This window comes from Vulpes vulpes, unplaced genomic scaffold (genome assembly GCF_048418805.1).
Source record: "Vulpes vulpes isolate BD-2025 unplaced genomic scaffold, VulVul3 u000000688, whole genome shotgun sequence".
NCBI classification, from domain to species: Eukaryota; Metazoa; Chordata; class Mammalia; order Carnivora; family Canidae; genus Vulpes; species Vulpes vulpes.
In genome coordinates this window covers 35,087-51,275 of record NW_027325760.1, presented here as the reverse complement: position 1 = coordinate 51,275, position 16,189 = coordinate 35,087, and the positions used below count along the sequence as shown (strand labels likewise).

The following is a 16,189-nucleotide window of genomic DNA, read 5'->3' as shown; positions in this document are numbered from 1 at the left end:
AGGGCTCCTAAGGCAGCTCCAGGGCCTGCGCCCCTCCGGCGGGGTGGCTGCCTCGCCCCCACAGGCCTTGTGGCCCAGCTCCGAGTGCCCGTGTCCCTCCGTCTGTGTGTGTGTGTGTGTGTGTGTCTGTCTGTCTGTCGTGGGCACCTGTGTCTGTGTCCCTGCCTGTCCGAGGATGGGGTCCGGCGGCGCGGGCGGCCCCGGCTTGGCTTTGAGCCAGGCCGGCTGAAGAACAGGAGAGGCCAGGGGTCGTCCGGAGCCGGCCGGCGCCGGCCCGCGGCACCCCCCCAGCCAGTGAGCGGTCCGAGGTGGGGCGGCGTGCCATCCGGGGAGCCGAGCGGCGGCGACGCGCCCGCCAGGCCGGGGACGGGAGCGCGCCCGGGCTCCGGCGACAGCCTCCGCTCCGGGGTGCGGGAGGCGTCTTGGCCCCCACGCCCCCCGCCCGGCCCGGGGCAGGCGCCCTCCGCCACCCCGGGCGCGGCGCGGGAGGCGGTCAGTCAATCAATCAGTCGGGCCGGCAGGCGAGCATGCAGGCGGGCTGGCGCGATCGGGCGGGCGGAGGGCTGAGGAGCGGCGGGCGCCTGGCCCGGAGAGGCGCAGAGCAGGCTCTTGGGGCGCCCAGCGGCAGCCGCGGACGTCTACGGCCATACCACCCTGAACGCGCCCGATCTCGTCTGATCTCGGAAGCTAAGCAGGGTCGGGCCTGGTTAGTACTTGGATGGGAGACCGCCTGGGAATACCGGGTGCTGTAGGCTTTTTTTCCTCGGCCTTTTGCCTGCCTTCCTGTCTGTCCCTTGGCCGCCAACGCCCCCTCGACCAACGCGGCGGCGGCGGCGGCGGCGGCGGCGGCGGCGGCGGCGGCGGCGCCCCCCTCCGGGCGACCCGTGGCATGGCCCCCGCCCCGCCGGAAGCACCGCAGGGCGCCGCGGAGCACCGAGGGCGCCGGCTGCACGGGCAGGAGGCCACACACATGCACCACCTCCTCTTCCTCTCAAGCCCTTCACCCTCGCAGCCCGCCCTTCAAGCACACCCACCCACGTCCTAGCCGGCCGCGCGTCCCAGGGCGCCGCGGGGGCCCGAAGGCGGCCGACGGAGGGGACGGGGCGACAGCAGGAACCTCGGGGCCGGGGCGGGGAGGGGGCGGTCGCTGGGGGGAGCCGGGCGGGGGCTGGATCCCGTCTCCGCAGGCCTGCGAGCCCCTCCGGGGGGCCGGGGCGGGGCTTTGGGGGCCGGGGCCGGGGCCGGGGCCGGGGCCGGGCCCGCCTGCGGGCCCTCCTCGCCCCGCCCCAATCTCCGCCCCCAGGCCCGCCCCCAGCCCCTAGCAATTCCCTGGCACCGCCCCCAGCCTCCAAGCCACCCAGCCACCCGCAACCCCCCCCACCTTCGGCCCGGGCCCGCCTGCACCTTCTCTCCGAAGGACATGCCCTGCCTCCCCCGCGGACCACCGTCCCTTCGGCCCTCAGCCACGACGTCCACGCTCCGCGGGCCCGGGACACCAGATGGCCCGACCGCCCGGGGCCTCAGGCCCCGTTGGCACCGGGCTGCGCGCTCCGCGGCCCCGCAACAGCCAAGGCCACAGCGACGCGGGGGCGGCCGGCACCCATGCCGAAAAGGGCCGCGCGCAACACAGCAAGAGACACAAGAGAGACTCGCTCCGCGCCTGGGCGTGGGCGCCGCGCACGCAACACAGGCACACGGTCCCGCGGCGGTTCGGCTGATGGGCAGGAATGGGGGCAGAACGGCATCCCTGACACCGTGGCTGCAGGGCCCGCGGCTGCCAGGGCTCCTAAGGCAGCTCCAGGGCCTGCGCCCCTCCGGCGGGGTGGCTGCCTCGCCCCCACAGGCCTTGTGGCCCAGCTCCGAGTGCCCGTGTCCCTCCGTCTGTGTGTGTGTGTGTGTGTGTGTCTGTCTGTCTGTCGTGGGCACCTGTGTCTGTGTCCCTGCCTGTCCGAGGATGGGGTCCGGCGGCGCGGGCGGCCCCGGCTTGGCTTTGAGCCAGGCCGGCTGAAGAACAGGAGAGGCCAGGGGTCGTCCGGAGCCGGCCGGCGCCGGCCCGCGGCACCCCCCCAGCCAGTGAGCGGTCCGAGGTGGGGCGGCGTGCCATCCGGGGAGCCGAGCGGCGGCGACGCGCCCGCCAGGCCGGGGACGGGAGCGCGCCCGGGCTCCGGCGACAGCCTCCGCTCCGGGGTGCGGGAGGCGTCTTGGCCCCCACCCCCCCCGCCCGGCCCGGGGCAGGCGCCCTCCGCCACCCCGGGCGCGGCGCGGGAGGCGGTCAGTCAATCAATCAGTCGGGCCGGCAGGCGAGCATGCAGGCGGGCTGGCGCGATCGGGCGGGCGGAGGGCTGAGGAGCGGCGGGCGCCTGGCCCGGAGAGGCGCAGAGCAGGCTCTTGGGGCGCCCAGCGGCAGCCGCGGACGTCTACGGCCATACCACCCTGAACGCGCCCGATCTCGTCTGATCTCGGAAGCTAAGCAGGGTCGGGCCTGGTTAGTACTTGGATGGGAGACCGCCTGGGAATAACGGGTGCTGTAGGCTTTTTTTCCTCGGCCTTTTGCCTGCCGTCCTGTCTGTCCCTTGGCCGCCAACGCCCCCTCGACCAACGCGGCGGCGGCGGCGGCGGCGGCGGCGGCGGCGGCGGCGGCGGCGGCGCCCCCCTCCGGGCGACCCGTGGCATGGCCCCCGCCCCGCCGGAAGCACCGCAGGGCGCCGCGGAGCACCGAGGGCGCCGGCTGCACGGGCAGGAGGCCACACACATGCACCACCTCCTCTTCCTCTCAAGCCCTTCACCCTCGCAGCCCGCCCTTCAAGCACACCCACCCACGTCCTAGCCGGCCGCGCGTCCCAGGGCGCCGCGGGGGCCCGAAGGCGGCCGACGGAGGGGACGGGGCGACAGCAGGAACCTCGGGGCCGGGGCGGGGAGGGGGCGGTCGCTGGGGGGAGCCGGGCGGGGGCTGGATCCCGTCTCCGCAGGCCTGCGAGCCCCTCCGGGGGGCCGGGGCGGGGCTTTGGGGGCCGGGGCCGGGGCGGGGCTTTGGGGGCCGGGGCCGGGGCCGGGGCCGGGCCCGCCTGCGGGCCCTCCTCGCCCCGCCCCAATCTCCGCCCCCAGGCCCGCCCCCAGCCCCTAGCAATTCCCTGGCACCGCCCCCAGCCTCCAAGCCACCCAGCCACCCGCAACCCCCCCCACCTTCGGCCCGGGCCCGCCTGCACCTTCTCTCCGAAGGACATGCCCTGCCTCCCCCGCGGACCACCGTCCCTTCGGCCCTCAGCCACGACGTCCACGCTCCGCGGGCCCAGGACACCAGATGGCCCGACCGCCCGGGGCCTCAGGCCCCGTTGGCACCGGGCTGCGCGCTCCGCGGCCCCGCAACAGCCAAGGCCACAGCGACGCGGGGGCGGCCGGCACCCATGCCGAAAAGGGCCGCGCGCAACACAGCAAGAGACACAAGAGAGACTCGCTCCGCGCCTGGGCGTGGGCGCCGCGCACGCAACACAGGCACACGGTCCCGCGGCGGTTCGGCTGATGGGCAGGAATGGGGGCAGAACGGCATCCCTGACACCGTGGCTGCAGGGCCCGCGGCTGCCAGGGCTCCTAAGGCAGCTCCAGGGCCTGCGCCCCTCCGGCGGGGTGGCTGCCTCGCCCCCACAGGCCTTGTGGCCCAGCTCCGAGTGCCCGTGTCCCTCCGTCTGTGTGTGTGTGTGTGTGTGTGTCTGTCTGTCTGTCGTGGGCACCTGTGTCTGTGTCCCTGCCTGTCCGAGGATGGGGTCCGGCGGCGCGGGCGGCCCCGGCTTGGCTTTGAGCCAGGCCGGCTGAAGAACAGGAGAGGCCAGGGGTCGTCCGGAGCCGGCCGGCGCCGGCCCGCGGCACCCCCCCAGCCAGTGAGCGGTCCGAGGTGGGGCGGCGTGCCATCCGGGGAGCCGAGCGGCGGCGACGCGCCCGCCAGGCCGGGGACGGGAGCGCGCCCGGGCTCCGGCGACAGCCTCCGCTCCGGGGTGCGGGAGGCGTCTTGGCCCCCACCCCCCCCGCCCGGCCCGGGGCAGGCGCCCTCCGCCACCCCGGGCGCGGCGCGGGAGGCGGTCAGTCAATCAATCAGTCGGGCCGGCAGGCGAGCATGCAGGCGGGCTGGCGCGATCGGGCGGGCGGAGGGCTGAGGAGCGGCGGGCGCCTGGCCCGGAGAGGCGCAGAGCAGGCTCTTGGGGCGCCCAGCGGCAGCCGCGGACGTCTACGGCCATACCACCCTGAACGCGCCCGATCTCGTCTGATCTCGGAAGCTAAGCAGGGTCGGGCCTGGTTAGTACTTGGATGGGAGACCGCCTGGGAATACCGGGTGCTGTAGGCTTTTTTTCCTCGGCCTTTTGCCTGCCTTCCTGTCTGTCCCTTGGCCGCCAACGCCCCCTCGACCAACGCGGCGGCGGCGGCGGCGGCGGCGGCGGCGGCGGCGGCGCCCCCCTCCGGGCGACCCGTGGCATGGCCCCCGCCCCGCCGGAAGCACCGCAGGGCGCCGCGGAGCACCGAGGGCGCCGGCTGCACGGGCAGGAGGCCACACACATGCACCACCTCCTCTTCCTCTCAAGCCCTTCACCCTCGCAGCCCGCCCTTCAAGCACACCCACCCACGTCCTAGCCGGCCGCGCGTCCCAGGGCGCCGCGGGGGCCCGAAGGCGGCCGACGGAGGGGACGGGGCGACAGCAGGAACCTCGGGGCCGGGGCGGGGAGGGGGCGGTCGCTGGGGGGAGCCGGGCGGGGGCTGGATCCCGTCTCCGCAGGCCTGCGAGCCCCTCCGGGGGGCCGGGGCGGGGCTTTGGGGGCCGGGGCCGGGGCCGGGGCCGGGGCCGGGCCCGCCTGCGGGCCCTCCTCGCCCCGCCCCAATCTCCGCCCCCAGGCCCGCCCCCAGCCCCTAGCAATTCCCTGGCACCGCCCCCAGCCTCCAAGCCACCCAGCCACCCGCAACCCCCCCCACCTTCGGCCCGGGCCCGCCTGCACCTTCTCTCCGAAGGACATGCCCTGCCTCCCCCGCGGACCACCGTCCCTTCGGCCCTCAGCCACGACGTCCACGCTCCGCGGGCCCGGGACACCAGATGGCCCGACCGCCCGGGGCCTCAGGCCCCGTTGGCACCGGGCTGCGCGCTCCGCGGCCCCGCAACAGCCAAGGCCACAGCGACGCGGGGGCGGCCGGCACCCATGCCGAAAAGGGCCGCGCGCAACACAGCAAGAGACACAAGAGAGACTCGCTCCGCGCCTGGGCGTGGGCGCCGCGCACGCAACACAGGCACACGGTCCCGCGGCGGTTCGGCTGATGGGCAGGAATGGGGGCAGAACGGCATCCCTGACACCGTGGCTGCAGGGCCCGCGGCTGCCAGGGCTCCTAAGGCAGCTCCAGGGCCTGCGCCCCTCCGGCGGGGTGGCTGCCTCGCCCCCACAGGCCTTGTGGCCCAGCTCCGAGTGCCCGTGTCCCTCCGTCTGTGTGTGTGTGTGTGTGTGTGTCTGTCTGTCTGTCGTGGGCACCTGTGTCTGTGTCCCTGCCTGTCCGAGGATGGGGTCCGGCGGCGCGGGCGGCCCCGGCTTGGCTTTGAGCCAGGCCGGCTGAAGAACAGGAGAGGCCAGGGGTCGTCCGGAGCCGGCCGGCGCCGGCCCGCGGCACCCCCCCAGCCAGTGAGCGGTCCGAGGTGGGGCGGCGTGCCATCCGGGGAGCCGAGCGGCGGCGACGCGCCCGCCAGGCCGGGGACGGGAGCGCGCCCGGGCTCCGGCGACAGCCTCCGCTCCGGGGTGCGGGAGGCGTCTTGGCCCCCACCCTCCCCGCCCGGCCCGGGGCAGGCGCCCTCCGCCACCCCGGGCGCGGCGCGGGAGGCGGTCAGTCAATCAATCAGTCGGGCCGGCAGGCGAGCATGCAGGCGGGCTGGCGCGATCGGGCGGGCGGAGGGCTGAGGAGCGGCGGGCGCCTGGCCCGGAGAGGCGCAGAGCAGGCTCTTGGGGCGCCCAGCGGCAGCCGCGGACGTCTACGGCCATACCACCCTGAACGCGCCCGATCTCGTCTGATCTCGGAAGCTAAGCAGGGTCGGGCCTGGTTAGTACTTGGATGGGAGACCGCCTGGGAATACCGGGTGCTGTAGGCTTTTTTTCCTCGGCCTTTTGCCTGCCTTCCTGTCTGTCCCTTGGCCGCCAACGCCCCCTCGACCAACGCGGCGGCGGCGGCGGCGGCGGCGGCGGCGGCGGCGGCGCCCCCCTCCGGGCGACCCGTGGCATGGCCCCCGCCCCGCCGGAAGCACCGCAGGGCGCCGCGGAGCACCGAGGGCGCCGGCTGCACGGGCAGGAGGCCACACACATGCACCACCTCCTCTTCCTCTCAAGCCCTTCACCCTCGCAGCCCGCCCTTCAAGCACACCCACCCACGTCCTAGCCGGCCGCGCGTCCCAGGGCGCCGCGGGGGCCCGAAGGCGGCCGACGGAGGGGACGGGGCGACAGCAGGAACCTCGGGGCCGGGGCGGGGAGGGGGCGGTCGCTGGGGGGAGCCGGGCGGGGGCTGGATCCCGTCTCCGCAGGCCTGCGAGCCCCTCCGGGGGGCCGGGGCGGGGCTTTGGGGGCCGGGGCCGGGGCCGGGGCCGGGGCCGGGCCCGCCTGCGGGCCCTCCTCGCCCCGCCCCAATCTCCGCCCCCAGGCCCGCCCCCAGCCCCTAGCAATTCCCTGGCACCGCCCCCAGCCTCCAAGCCACCCAGCCACCCGCAACCCCCCCCACCTTCGGCCCGGGCCCGCCTGCACCTTCTCTCCGAAGGACATGCCCTGCCTCCCCCGCGGACCACCGTCCCTTCGGCCCTCAGCCACGACGTCCACGCTCCGCGGGCCCGGGACACCAGATGGCCCGACCGCCCGGGGCCTCAGGCCCCGTTGGCACCGGGCTGCGCGCTCCGCGGCCCCGCAACAGCCAAGGCCACAGCGACGCGGGGGCGGCCGGCACCCATGCCGAAAAGGGCCGCGCGCAACACAGCAAGAGACACAAGAGAGACTCGCTCCGCGCCTGGGCGTGGGCGCCGCGCACGCAACACAGGCACACGGTCCCGCGGCGGTTCGGCTGATGGGCAGGAATGGGGGCAGAACGGCATCCCTGACACCGTGGCTGCAGGGCCCGCGGCTGCCAGGGCTCCTAAGGCAGCTCCAGGGCCTGCGCCCCTCCGGCGGGGTGGCTGCCTCGCCCCCACAGGCCTTGTGGCCCAGCTCCGAGTGCCCGTGTCCCTCCGTCTGTGTGTGTGTGTGTGTGTGTGTCTGTCTGTCTGTCGTGGGCACCTGTGTCTGTGTCCCTGCCTGTCCGAGGATGGGGTCCGGCGGCGCGGGCGGCCCCGGCTTGGCTTTGAGCCAGGCCGGCTGAAGAACAGGAGAGGCCAGGGGTCGTCCGGAGCCGGCCGGCGCCGGCCCGCGGCACCCCCCCAGCCAGTGAGCGGTCCGAGGTGGGGCGGCGTGCCATCCGGGGAGCCGAGCGGCGGCGACGCGCCCGCCAGGCCGGGGACGGGAGCGCGCCCGGGCTCCGGCGACAGCCTCCGCTCCGGGGTGCGGGAGGCGTCTTGGCCCCCACCCCCCCCGCCCGGCCCGGGGCAGGCGCCCTCCGCCACCCCGGGCGCGGCGCGGGAGGCGGTCAGTCAATCAATCAGTCGGGCCGGCAGGCGAGCATGCAGGCGGGCTGGCGCGATCGGGCGGGCGGAGGGCTGAGGAGCGGCGGGCGCCTGGCCCGGAGAGGCGCAGAGCAGGCTCTTGGGGCGCCCAGCGGCAGCCGCGGACGTCTACGGCCATACCACCCTGAACGCGCCCGATCTCGTCTGATCTCGGAAGCTAAGCAGGGTCGGGCCTGGTTAGTACTTGGATGGGAGACCGCCTGGGAATACCGGGTGCTGTAGGCTTTTTTTCCTCGGCCTTTTGCCTGCCTTCCTGTCTGTCCCTTGGCCGCCAACGCCCCCTCGACCAACGCGGCGGCGGCGGCGGCGGCGGCGGCGGCGGCGGCGGCGGCGGCGGCGCCCCCCTCCGGGCGACCCGTGGCATGGCCCCCGCCCCGCCGGAAGCACCGCAGGGCGCCGCGGAGCACCGAGGGCGCCGGCTGCACGGGCAGGAGGCCACACACATGCACCACCTCCTCTTCCTCTCAAGCCCTTCACCCTCGCAGCCCGCCCTTCAAGCACACCCACCCACGTCCTAGCCGGCCGCGCGTCCCAGGGCGCCGCGGGGGCCCGAAGGCGGCCGACGGAGGGGACGGGGCGACAGCAGGAACCTCGGGGCCGGGGCGGGGAGGGGGCGGTCGCTGGGGGGAGCCGGGCGGGGGCTGGATCCCGTCTCCGCAGGCCTGCGAGCCCCTCCGGGGGGCCGGGGCGGGGCTTTGGGGGCCGGGGCCGGGGCGGGGCTTTGGGGGCCGGGGCCGGGGCCGGGGCCGGGCCCGCCTGCGGGCCCTCCTCGCCCCGCCCCAATCTCCGCCCCCAGGCCCGCCCCCAGCCCCTAGCAATTCCCTGGCACCGCCCCCAGCCTCCAAGCCACCCAGCCACCCGCAACCCCCCCCACCTTCGGCCCGGGCCCGCCTGCACCTTCTCTCCGAAGCACATGCCCTGCCTCCCCCGCGGACCACCGTCCCTTCGGCCCTCAGCCACGACGTCCACGCTCCGCGGGCCCGGGACACCAGATGGCCCGACCGCCCGGGGCCTCAGGCCCCGTTGGCACCGGGCTGCGCGCTCCGCGGCCCCGCAACAGCCAAGGCCACAGCGACGCGGGGGCGGCCGGCACCCATGCCGAAAAGGGCCGCGCGCAACACAGCAAGAGACACAAGAGAGACTCGCTCCGCGCCTGGGCGTGGGCGCCGCGCACGCAACACAGGCACACGGTCCCGCGGCGGTTCGGCTGATGGGCAGGAATGGGGGCAGAACGGCATCCCTGACACCGTGGCTGCAGGGCCCGCGGCTGCCAGGGCTCCTAAGGCAGCTCCAGGGCCTGCGCCCCTCCGGCGGGGTGGCTGCCTCGCCCCCACAGGCCTTGTGGCCCAGCTCCGAGTGCCCGTGTCCCTCCGTCTGTGTGTGTGTGTGTGTGTGTGTCTGTCTGTCTGTCGTGGGCACCTGTGTCTGTGTCCCTGCCTGTCCGAGGATGGGGTCCGGCGGCGCGGGCGGCCCCGGCTTGGCTTTGAGCCAGGCCGGCTGAAGAACAGGAGAGGCCAGGGGTCGTCCGGAGCCGGCCGGCGCCGGCCCGCGGCACCCCCCCAGCCAGTGAGCGGTCCGAGGTGGGGCGGCGTGCCATCCGGGGAGCCGAGCGGCGGCGACGCGCCCGCCAGGCCGGGGACGGGAGCGCGCCCGGGCTCCGGCGACAGCCTCCGCTCCGGGGTGCGGGAGGCGTCTTGGCCCCCACCCCCCCCGCCCGGCCCGGGGCAGGCGCCCTCCGCCACCCCGGGCGCGGCGCGGGAGGCGGTCAGTCAATCAATCAGTCGGGCCGGCAGGCGAGCATGCAGGCGGGCTGGCGCGATCGGGCGGGCGGAGGGCTGAGGAGCGGCGGGCGCCTGGCCCGGAGAGGCGCAGAGCAGGCTCTTGGGGCGCCCAGCGGCAGCCGCGGACGTCTACGGCCATACCACCCTGAACGCGCCCGATCTCGTCTGATCTCGGAAGCTAAGCAGGGTCGGGCCTGGTTAGTACTTGGATGGGAGACCGCCTGGGAATACCGGGTGCTGTAGGCTTTTTTTCCTCGGCCTTTTGCCTGCCTTCCTGTCTGTCCCTTGGCCGCCAACGCCCCCTCGACCAACGCGGCGGCGGCGGCGGCGGCGGCGGCGGCGCCCCCCTCCGGGCGACCCGTGGCATGGCCCCCGCCCCGCCGGAAGCACCGCAGGGCGCCGCGGAGCACCGAGGGCGCCGGCTGCACGGGCAGGAGGCCACACACATGCACCACCTCCTCTTCCTCTCAAGCCCTTCACCCTCGCAGCCCGCCCTTCAAGCACACCCACCCACGTCCTAGCCGGCCGCGCGTCCCAGGGCGCCGCGGGGGCCCGAAGGCGGCCGACGGAGGGGACGGGGCGACAGCAGGAACCTCGGGGCCGGGGCGGGGAGGGGGCGGTCGCTGGGGGGAGCCGGGCGGGGGCTGGATCCCGTCTCCGCAGGCCTGCGAGCCCCTCCGGGGGGCCGGGGCGGGGCTTTGGGGGCCGGGGCCGGGGCGGGGCTTTGGGGGCCGGGGCCGGGGCCGGGGCCGGGGCCGGGGCCGGGCCCGCCTGCGGGCCCTCCTCGCCCCGCCCCAATCTCCGCCCCCAGGCCCGCCCCCAGCCCCTAGCAATTCCCTGGCACCGCCCCCAGCCTCCAAGCCACCCAGCCACCCGCAACCCCCCCCACCTTCGGCCCGGGCCCGCCTGCACCTTCTCTCCGAAGGACATGCCCTGCCTCCCCCGCGGACCACCGTCCCTTCGGCCCTCAGCCACGACGTCCACGCTCCGCGGGCCCGGGACACCAGATGGCCCGACCGCCCGGGGCCTCAGGCCCCGTTGGCACCGGGCTGCGCGCTCCGCGGCCCCGCAACAGCCAAGGCCACAGCGACGCGGGGGCGGCCGGCACCCATGCCGAAAAGGGCCGCGCGCAACACAGCAAGAGACACAAGAGAGACTCGCTCCGCGCCTGGGCGTGGGCGCCGCGCACGCAACACAGGCACACGGTCCCGCGGCGGTTCGGCTGATGGGCAGGAATGGGGGCAGAACGGCATCCCTGACACCGTGGCTGCAGGGCCCGCGGCTGCCAGGGCTCCTAAGGCAGCTCCAGGGCCTGCGCCCCTCCGGCGGGGTGGCTGCCTCGCCCCCACAGGCCTTGTGGCCCAGCTCCGAGTGCCCGTGTCCCTCCGTCTGTGTGTGTGTGTGTGTGTGTGTCTGTCTGTCTGTCGTGGGCACCTGTGTCTGTGTCCCTGCCTGTCCGAGGATGGGGTCCGGCGGCGCGGGCGGCCCCGGCTTGGCTTTGAGCCAGGCCGGCTGAAGAACAGGAGAGGCCAGGGGTCGTCCGGAGCCGGCCGGCGCCGGCCCGCGGCACCCCCCCAGCCAGTGAGCGGTCCGAGGTGGGGCGGCGTGCCATCCGGGGAGCCGAGCGGCGGCGACGCGCCCGCCAGGCCGGGGACGGGAGCGCGCCCGGGCTCCGGCGACAGCCTCCGCTCCGGGGTGCGGGAGGCGTCTTGGCCCCCACCCCCCCCGCCCGGCCCGGGGCAGGCGCCCTCCGCCACCCCGGGCGCGGCGCGGGAGGCGGTCAGTCAATCAATCAGTCGGGCCGGCAGGCGAGCATGCAGGCGGGCTGGCGCGATCGGGCGGGCGGAGGGCTGAGGAGCGGCGGGCGCCTGGCCCGGAGAGGCGCAGAGCAGGCTCTTGGGGCGCCCAGCGGCAGCCGCGGACGTCTACGGCCATACCACCCTGAACGCGCCCGATCTCGTCTGATCTCGGAAGCTAAGCAGGGTCGGGCCTGGTTAGTACTTGGATGGGAGACCGCCTGGGAATACCGGGTGCTGTAGGCTTTTTTTCCTCGGCCTTTTGCCTGCCTTCCTGTCTGTCCCTTGGCCGCCAACGCCCCCTCGACCAACGCGGCGGCGGCGGCGGCGGCGGCGGCGGCGGCGGCGGCGGCGGCGGCGGCGCCCCCCTCCGGGCGACCCGTGGCATGGCCCCCGCCCCGCCGGAAGCACCGCAGGGCGCCGCGGAGCACCGAGGGCGCCGGCTGCACGGGCAGGAGGCCACACACATGCACCACCTCCTCTTCCTCTCAAGCCCTTCACCCTCGCAGCCCGCCCTTCAAGCACACCCACCCACGTCCTAGCCGGCCGCGCGTCCCAGGGCGCCGCGGGGGCCCGAAGGCGGCCGACGGAGGGGACGGGGCGATAGCAGGAACCTCGGGGCCGGGGCGGGGAGGGGGCGGTCGCTGGGGGGAGCCGGGCGGGGGCTGGATCCCGTCTCCGCAGGCCTGCGAGCCCCTCCGGGGGGCCGGGGCGGGGCTTTGGGGGCCGGGGCCGGGGCGGGGCTTTGGGGGCCGGGGCCGGGGCCGGGGCCGGGCCCGCCTGCGGGCCCTCCTCGCCCCGCCCCAATCTCCGCCCCCAGGCCCGCCCCCAGCCCCTAGCAATTCCCTGGCACCGCCCCCAGCCTCCAAGCCACCCAGCCACCCGCAACCCCCCCCACCTTCGGCCCGGGCCCGCCTGCACCTTCTCTCCGAAGGACATGCCCTGCCTCCCCCGCGGACCACCGTCCCTTCGGCCCTCAGCCACGACGTCCACGCTCCGCGGGCCCGGGACACCAGATGGCCCGACCGCCCGGGGCCTCAGGCCCCGTTGGCACCAGGCTGCGCGCTCCGCGGCCCCGCAACAGCCAAGGCCACAGCGACGCGGGGGCGGCCGGCACCCATGCCGAAAAGGGCCGCGCGCAACACAGCAAGAGACACAAGAGAGACTCGCTCCGCGCCTGGGCGTGGGCGCCGCGCACGCAACACAGGCACACGGTCCCGCGGCGGTTCGGCTGATGGGCAGGAATGGGGGCAGAACGGCATCCCTGACACCGTGGCTGCAGGGCCCGCGGCTGCCAGGGCTCCTAAGGCAGCTCCAGGGCCTGCGCCCCTCCGGCGGGGTGGCTGCCTCGCCCCCACAGGCCTTGTGGCCCAGCTCCGAGTGCCCGTGTCCCTCCGTCTGTGTGTGTGTGTGTGTGTGTGTGTCTGTCTGTCTGTCGTGGGCACCTGTGTCTGTGTCCCTGCCTGTCCGAGGATGGGGTCCGGCGGCGCGGGCGGCCCCGGCTTGGCTTTGAGCCAGGCCGGCTGAAGAACAGGAGAGGCCAGGGGTCGTCCGGAGCCGGCCGGCGCCGGCCCGCGGCACCCCCCCAGCCAGTGAGCGGTCCGAGGTGGGGCGGCGTGCCATCCGGGGAGCCGAGCGGCGGCGACGCGCCCGCCAGGCCGGCGACGGGAGCGCGCCCGGGCTCCGGCGACAGCCTCCGCTCCGGGGTGCGGGAGGCGTCTTGGCCCCCACCCCCCCCGCCCGGCCCGGGGCAGGCGCCCTCCGCCACCCCGGGCGCGGCGCGGGAGGCGGTCAGTCAATCAATCAGTCGGGCCAGCAGGCGAGCATGCAGGCGGGCTGGCGCGATCGGGCGGGCGGAGGGCTGAGGAGCGGCGGGCGCCTGGCCCGGAGAGGCGCAGAGCAGGCTCTTGGGGCGCCCAGCGGCAGCCGCGGACGTCTACGGCCATACCACCCTGAACGCGCCCGATCTCGTCTGATCTCGGAAGCTAAGCAGGGTCGGGCCTGGTTAGTACTTGGATGGGAGACCGCCTGGGAATACCGGGTGCTGTAGGCTTTTTTTCCTCGGCCTTTTGCCTGCCTTCCTGTCTGTCCCTTGGCCGCCAACGCCCCCTCGACCAACGCGGCGGCGGCGGCGGCGGCGGCGGCGGCGCCCCCCTCCGGGCGACCCGTGGCATGGCCCCCGCCCCGCCGGAAGCACCGCAGGGCGCCGCGGAGCACCGAGGGCGCCGGCTGCACGGGCAGGAGGCCACACACATGCACCACCTCCTCTTCCTCTCAAGCCCTTCACCCTCGCAGCCCGCCCTTCAAGCACACCCACCCACGTCCTAGCCGGCCGCGCGTCCCAGGGCGCCGCGGGGGCCCGAAGGCGGCCGACGGAGGGGACGGGGCGACAGCAGGAACCTCGGGGCCGGGGCGGGGAGGGGGCGGTCGCTGGGGGGAGCCGGGCGGGGGCTGGATCCCGTCTCCGCAGGCCTGCGAGCCCCTCCGGGGGGCCGGGGCGGGGCTTTGGGGGCCGGGGCCGGGGCGGGGCTTTGGGGGCCGGGGCCGGGGCCGGGGCCGGGGCCGGGGCCGGGCCCGCCTGCGGGCCCTCCTCGCCCCGCCCCAATCTCCGCCCCCAGGCCCGCCCCCAGCCCCTAGCAATTCCCTGGCACCGCCCCCAGCCTCCAAGCCACCCAGCCACCCGCAACCCCCCCCACCTTCGGCCCGGGCCCGCCTGCACCTTCTCTCCGAAGGACATGCCCTGCCTCCCCCGCGGACCACCGTCCCTTCGGCCCTCAGCCACGACGTCCACGCTCCGCGGGCCCGGGACACCAGATGGCCCGACCGCCCGGGGCCTCAGGCCCCGTTGGCACCGGGCTGCGCGCTCCGCGGCCCCGCAACAGCCAAGGCCACAGCGACGCGGGGGCGGCCGGCACCCATGCCGAAAAGGGCCGCGCGCAACACAGCAAGAGACACAAGAGAGACTCGCTCCGCGCCTGGGCGTGGGCGCCGCGCACGCAACACAGGCACACGGTCCCGCGGCGGTTCGGCTGATGGGCAGGAATGGGGGCAGAACGGCATCCCTGACACCGTGGCTGCAGGGCCCGCGGCTGCCAGGGCTCCTAAGGCAGCTCCAGGGCCTGCGCCCCTCCGGCGGGGTGGCTGCCTCGCCCCCACAGGCCTTGTGGCCCAGCTCCGAGTGCCCGTGTCCCTCCGTCTGTGTGTGTGTGTGTGTGTGTGTGTCTGTCTGTCTGTCGTGGGCACCTGTGTCTGTGTCCCTGCCTGTCCGAGGATGGGGTCCGGCGGCGCGGGCGGCCCCGGCTTGGCTTTGAGCCAGGCCGGCTGAAGAACAGGAGAGGCCAGGGGTCGTCCGGAGCCGGCCGGCGCCGGCCCGCGGCACCCCCCCAGCCAGTGAGCGGTCCGAGGTGGGGCGGCGTGCCATCCGGGGAGCCGAGCGGCGGCGACGCGCCCGCCAGGCCGGGGACGGGAGCGCGCCCGGGCTCCGGCGACAGCCTCCGCTCCGGGGTGCGGGAGGCGTCTTGGCCCCCACCCCCCCCGCCCGGCCCGGGGCAGGCGCCCTCCGCCACCCCGGGCGCGGCGCGGGAGGCGGTCAGTCAATCAATCAGTCGGGCCGGCAGGCGAGCATGCAGGCGGGCTGGCGCGATCGGGCGGGCGGAGGGCTGAGGAGCGGCGGGCGCCTGGCCCGGAGAGGCGCAGAGCAGGCTCTTGGGGCGCCCAGCGGCAGCCGCGGACGTCTACGGCCATACCACCCTGAACGCGCCCGATCTCGTCTGATCTCGGAAGCTAAGCAGGGTCGGGCCTGGTTAGTACTTGGATGGGAGACCGCCTGGGAATACCGGGTGCTGTAGGCTTTTTTTCCTCGGCCTTTTGCCTGCCTTCCTGTCTGTCCCTTGGCCGCCAACGCCCCCTCGACCAACGCGGCGGCGGCGGCGGCGCCCCCCTCCGGGCGACCCGTGGCATGGCCCCCGCCCCGCCGGAAGCACCGCAGGGCGCCGCGGAGCACCGAGGGCGCCGGCTGCACGGGCAGGAGGCCACACACATGCACCACCTCCTCTTCCTCTCAAGCCCTTCACCCTCGCAGCCCGCCCTTCAAGCACACCCACCCACGTCCTAGCCGGCCGCGCGTCCCAGGGCGCCGCGGGGGCCCGAAGGCGGCCGACGGAGGGGACGGGGCGACAGCAGGAACCTCGGGGCCGGGGCGGGGAGGGGGCGGTCGCTGGGGGGAGCCGGGCGGGGGCTGGATCCCGTCTCCGCAGGCCTGCGAGCCCCTCCGGGGGGCCGGGGCGGGGCTTTGGGGGCCGGGGCCGGGGCGGGGCTTTGGGGGCCGGGGCCGGGGCCGGGGCCGGGCCCGCCTGCGGGCCCTCCTCGCCCCGCCCCAATCTCCGCCCCCAGGCCCGCCCCCAGCCCCTAGCAATTCCCTGGCACCGCCCCCAGCCTCCAAGCCACCCAGCCACCCGCAACCCCCCCCACCTTCGGCCCGGGCCCGCCTGCACCTTCTCTCCGAAGGACATGCCCTGCCTCCCCCGCGGACCACCGTCCCTTCGGCCCTCAGCCACGACGTCCACGCTCCGCGGGCCCGGGACACCAGATGGCCCGACCGCCCGGGGCCTCAGGCCCCGTTGGCACCGGGCTGCGCGCTCCGCGGCCCCGCAACAGCCAAGGCCACAGCGACGCGGGGGCGGCCGGCACCCATGCCGAAAAGGGCCGCGCGCAACACAGCAAGAGACACAAGAGAGACTCGCTCCGCGCCTGGGCGTGGGCGCCGCGCACGCAACACAGGCACACGGTCCCGCGGCGGTTCGGCTGATGGGCAGGAATGGGGGCAGAACGGCATCCCTGACACCGTGGCTGCAGGGCCCGCGGCTGCCAGGGCTCCTAAGGCAGCTCCAGGGCCTGCGCCCCTCCGGCGGGGTGGCTGCCTCGCCCCCACAGGCCTTGTGGCCCAGCTCCGAGTG

At 76.2% G+C, this 16,189-nt stretch overlaps 9 non-coding genes across 9 annotated transcripts; all 9 read left to right on the top strand.

The window, feature by feature from the left end:
• Positions 1-636: 636 nt before the first annotated feature.
• Positions 637-755, top strand: LOC140597158 (5S ribosomal RNA). The gene has a single exon (XR_011999025.1). It is a non-coding gene; the product is annotated as a 5S ribosomal RNA (ribosomal RNA).
• Positions 756-2,415: 1,660 nt separating this feature from the next.
• Positions 2,416-2,534, top strand: LOC140597132 (5S ribosomal RNA). The gene has a single exon (XR_011998999.1). It is a non-coding gene; the product is annotated as a 5S ribosomal RNA (ribosomal RNA).
• A 1,683-nt stretch (positions 2,535-4,217) lies between these two features.
• Positions 4,218-4,336, top strand: LOC140597157 (5S ribosomal RNA). The gene has a single exon (XR_011999024.1). It is a non-coding gene; the product is annotated as a 5S ribosomal RNA (ribosomal RNA).
• Positions 4,337-5,990: 1,654 nt separating this feature from the next.
• LOC140597156 (5S ribosomal RNA) lies at positions 5,991-6,109 on the top strand. The gene has a single exon (XR_011999023.1). It is a non-coding gene; the product is annotated as a 5S ribosomal RNA (ribosomal RNA).
• A 1,654-nt stretch (positions 6,110-7,763) lies between these two features.
• Positions 7,764-7,882, top strand: LOC140597154 (5S ribosomal RNA). Its single transcript, XR_011999021.1, has one exon. It is a non-coding gene; the product is annotated as a 5S ribosomal RNA (ribosomal RNA).
• A 1,683-nt stretch (positions 7,883-9,565) lies between these two features.
• On the top strand, positions 9,566-9,684 carry LOC140597153 (5S ribosomal RNA). The gene has a single exon (XR_011999020.1). It is a non-coding gene; the product is annotated as a 5S ribosomal RNA (ribosomal RNA).
• A 1,677-nt stretch (positions 9,685-11,361) lies between these two features.
• LOC140597152 (5S ribosomal RNA) lies at positions 11,362-11,480 on the top strand. Its single transcript, XR_011999019.1, has one exon. It is a non-coding gene; the product is annotated as a 5S ribosomal RNA (ribosomal RNA).
• A 1,688-nt stretch (positions 11,481-13,168) lies between these two features.
• On the top strand, positions 13,169-13,287 carry LOC140597151 (5S ribosomal RNA). Its single transcript, XR_011999018.1, has one exon. It is a non-coding gene; the product is annotated as a 5S ribosomal RNA (ribosomal RNA).
• Positions 13,288-14,966: 1,679 nt separating this feature from the next.
• Positions 14,967-15,085, top strand: LOC140597150 (5S ribosomal RNA). The gene has a single exon (XR_011999017.1). It is a non-coding gene; the product is annotated as a 5S ribosomal RNA (ribosomal RNA).
• Positions 15,086-16,189: the final 1,104 nt, after the last annotated feature.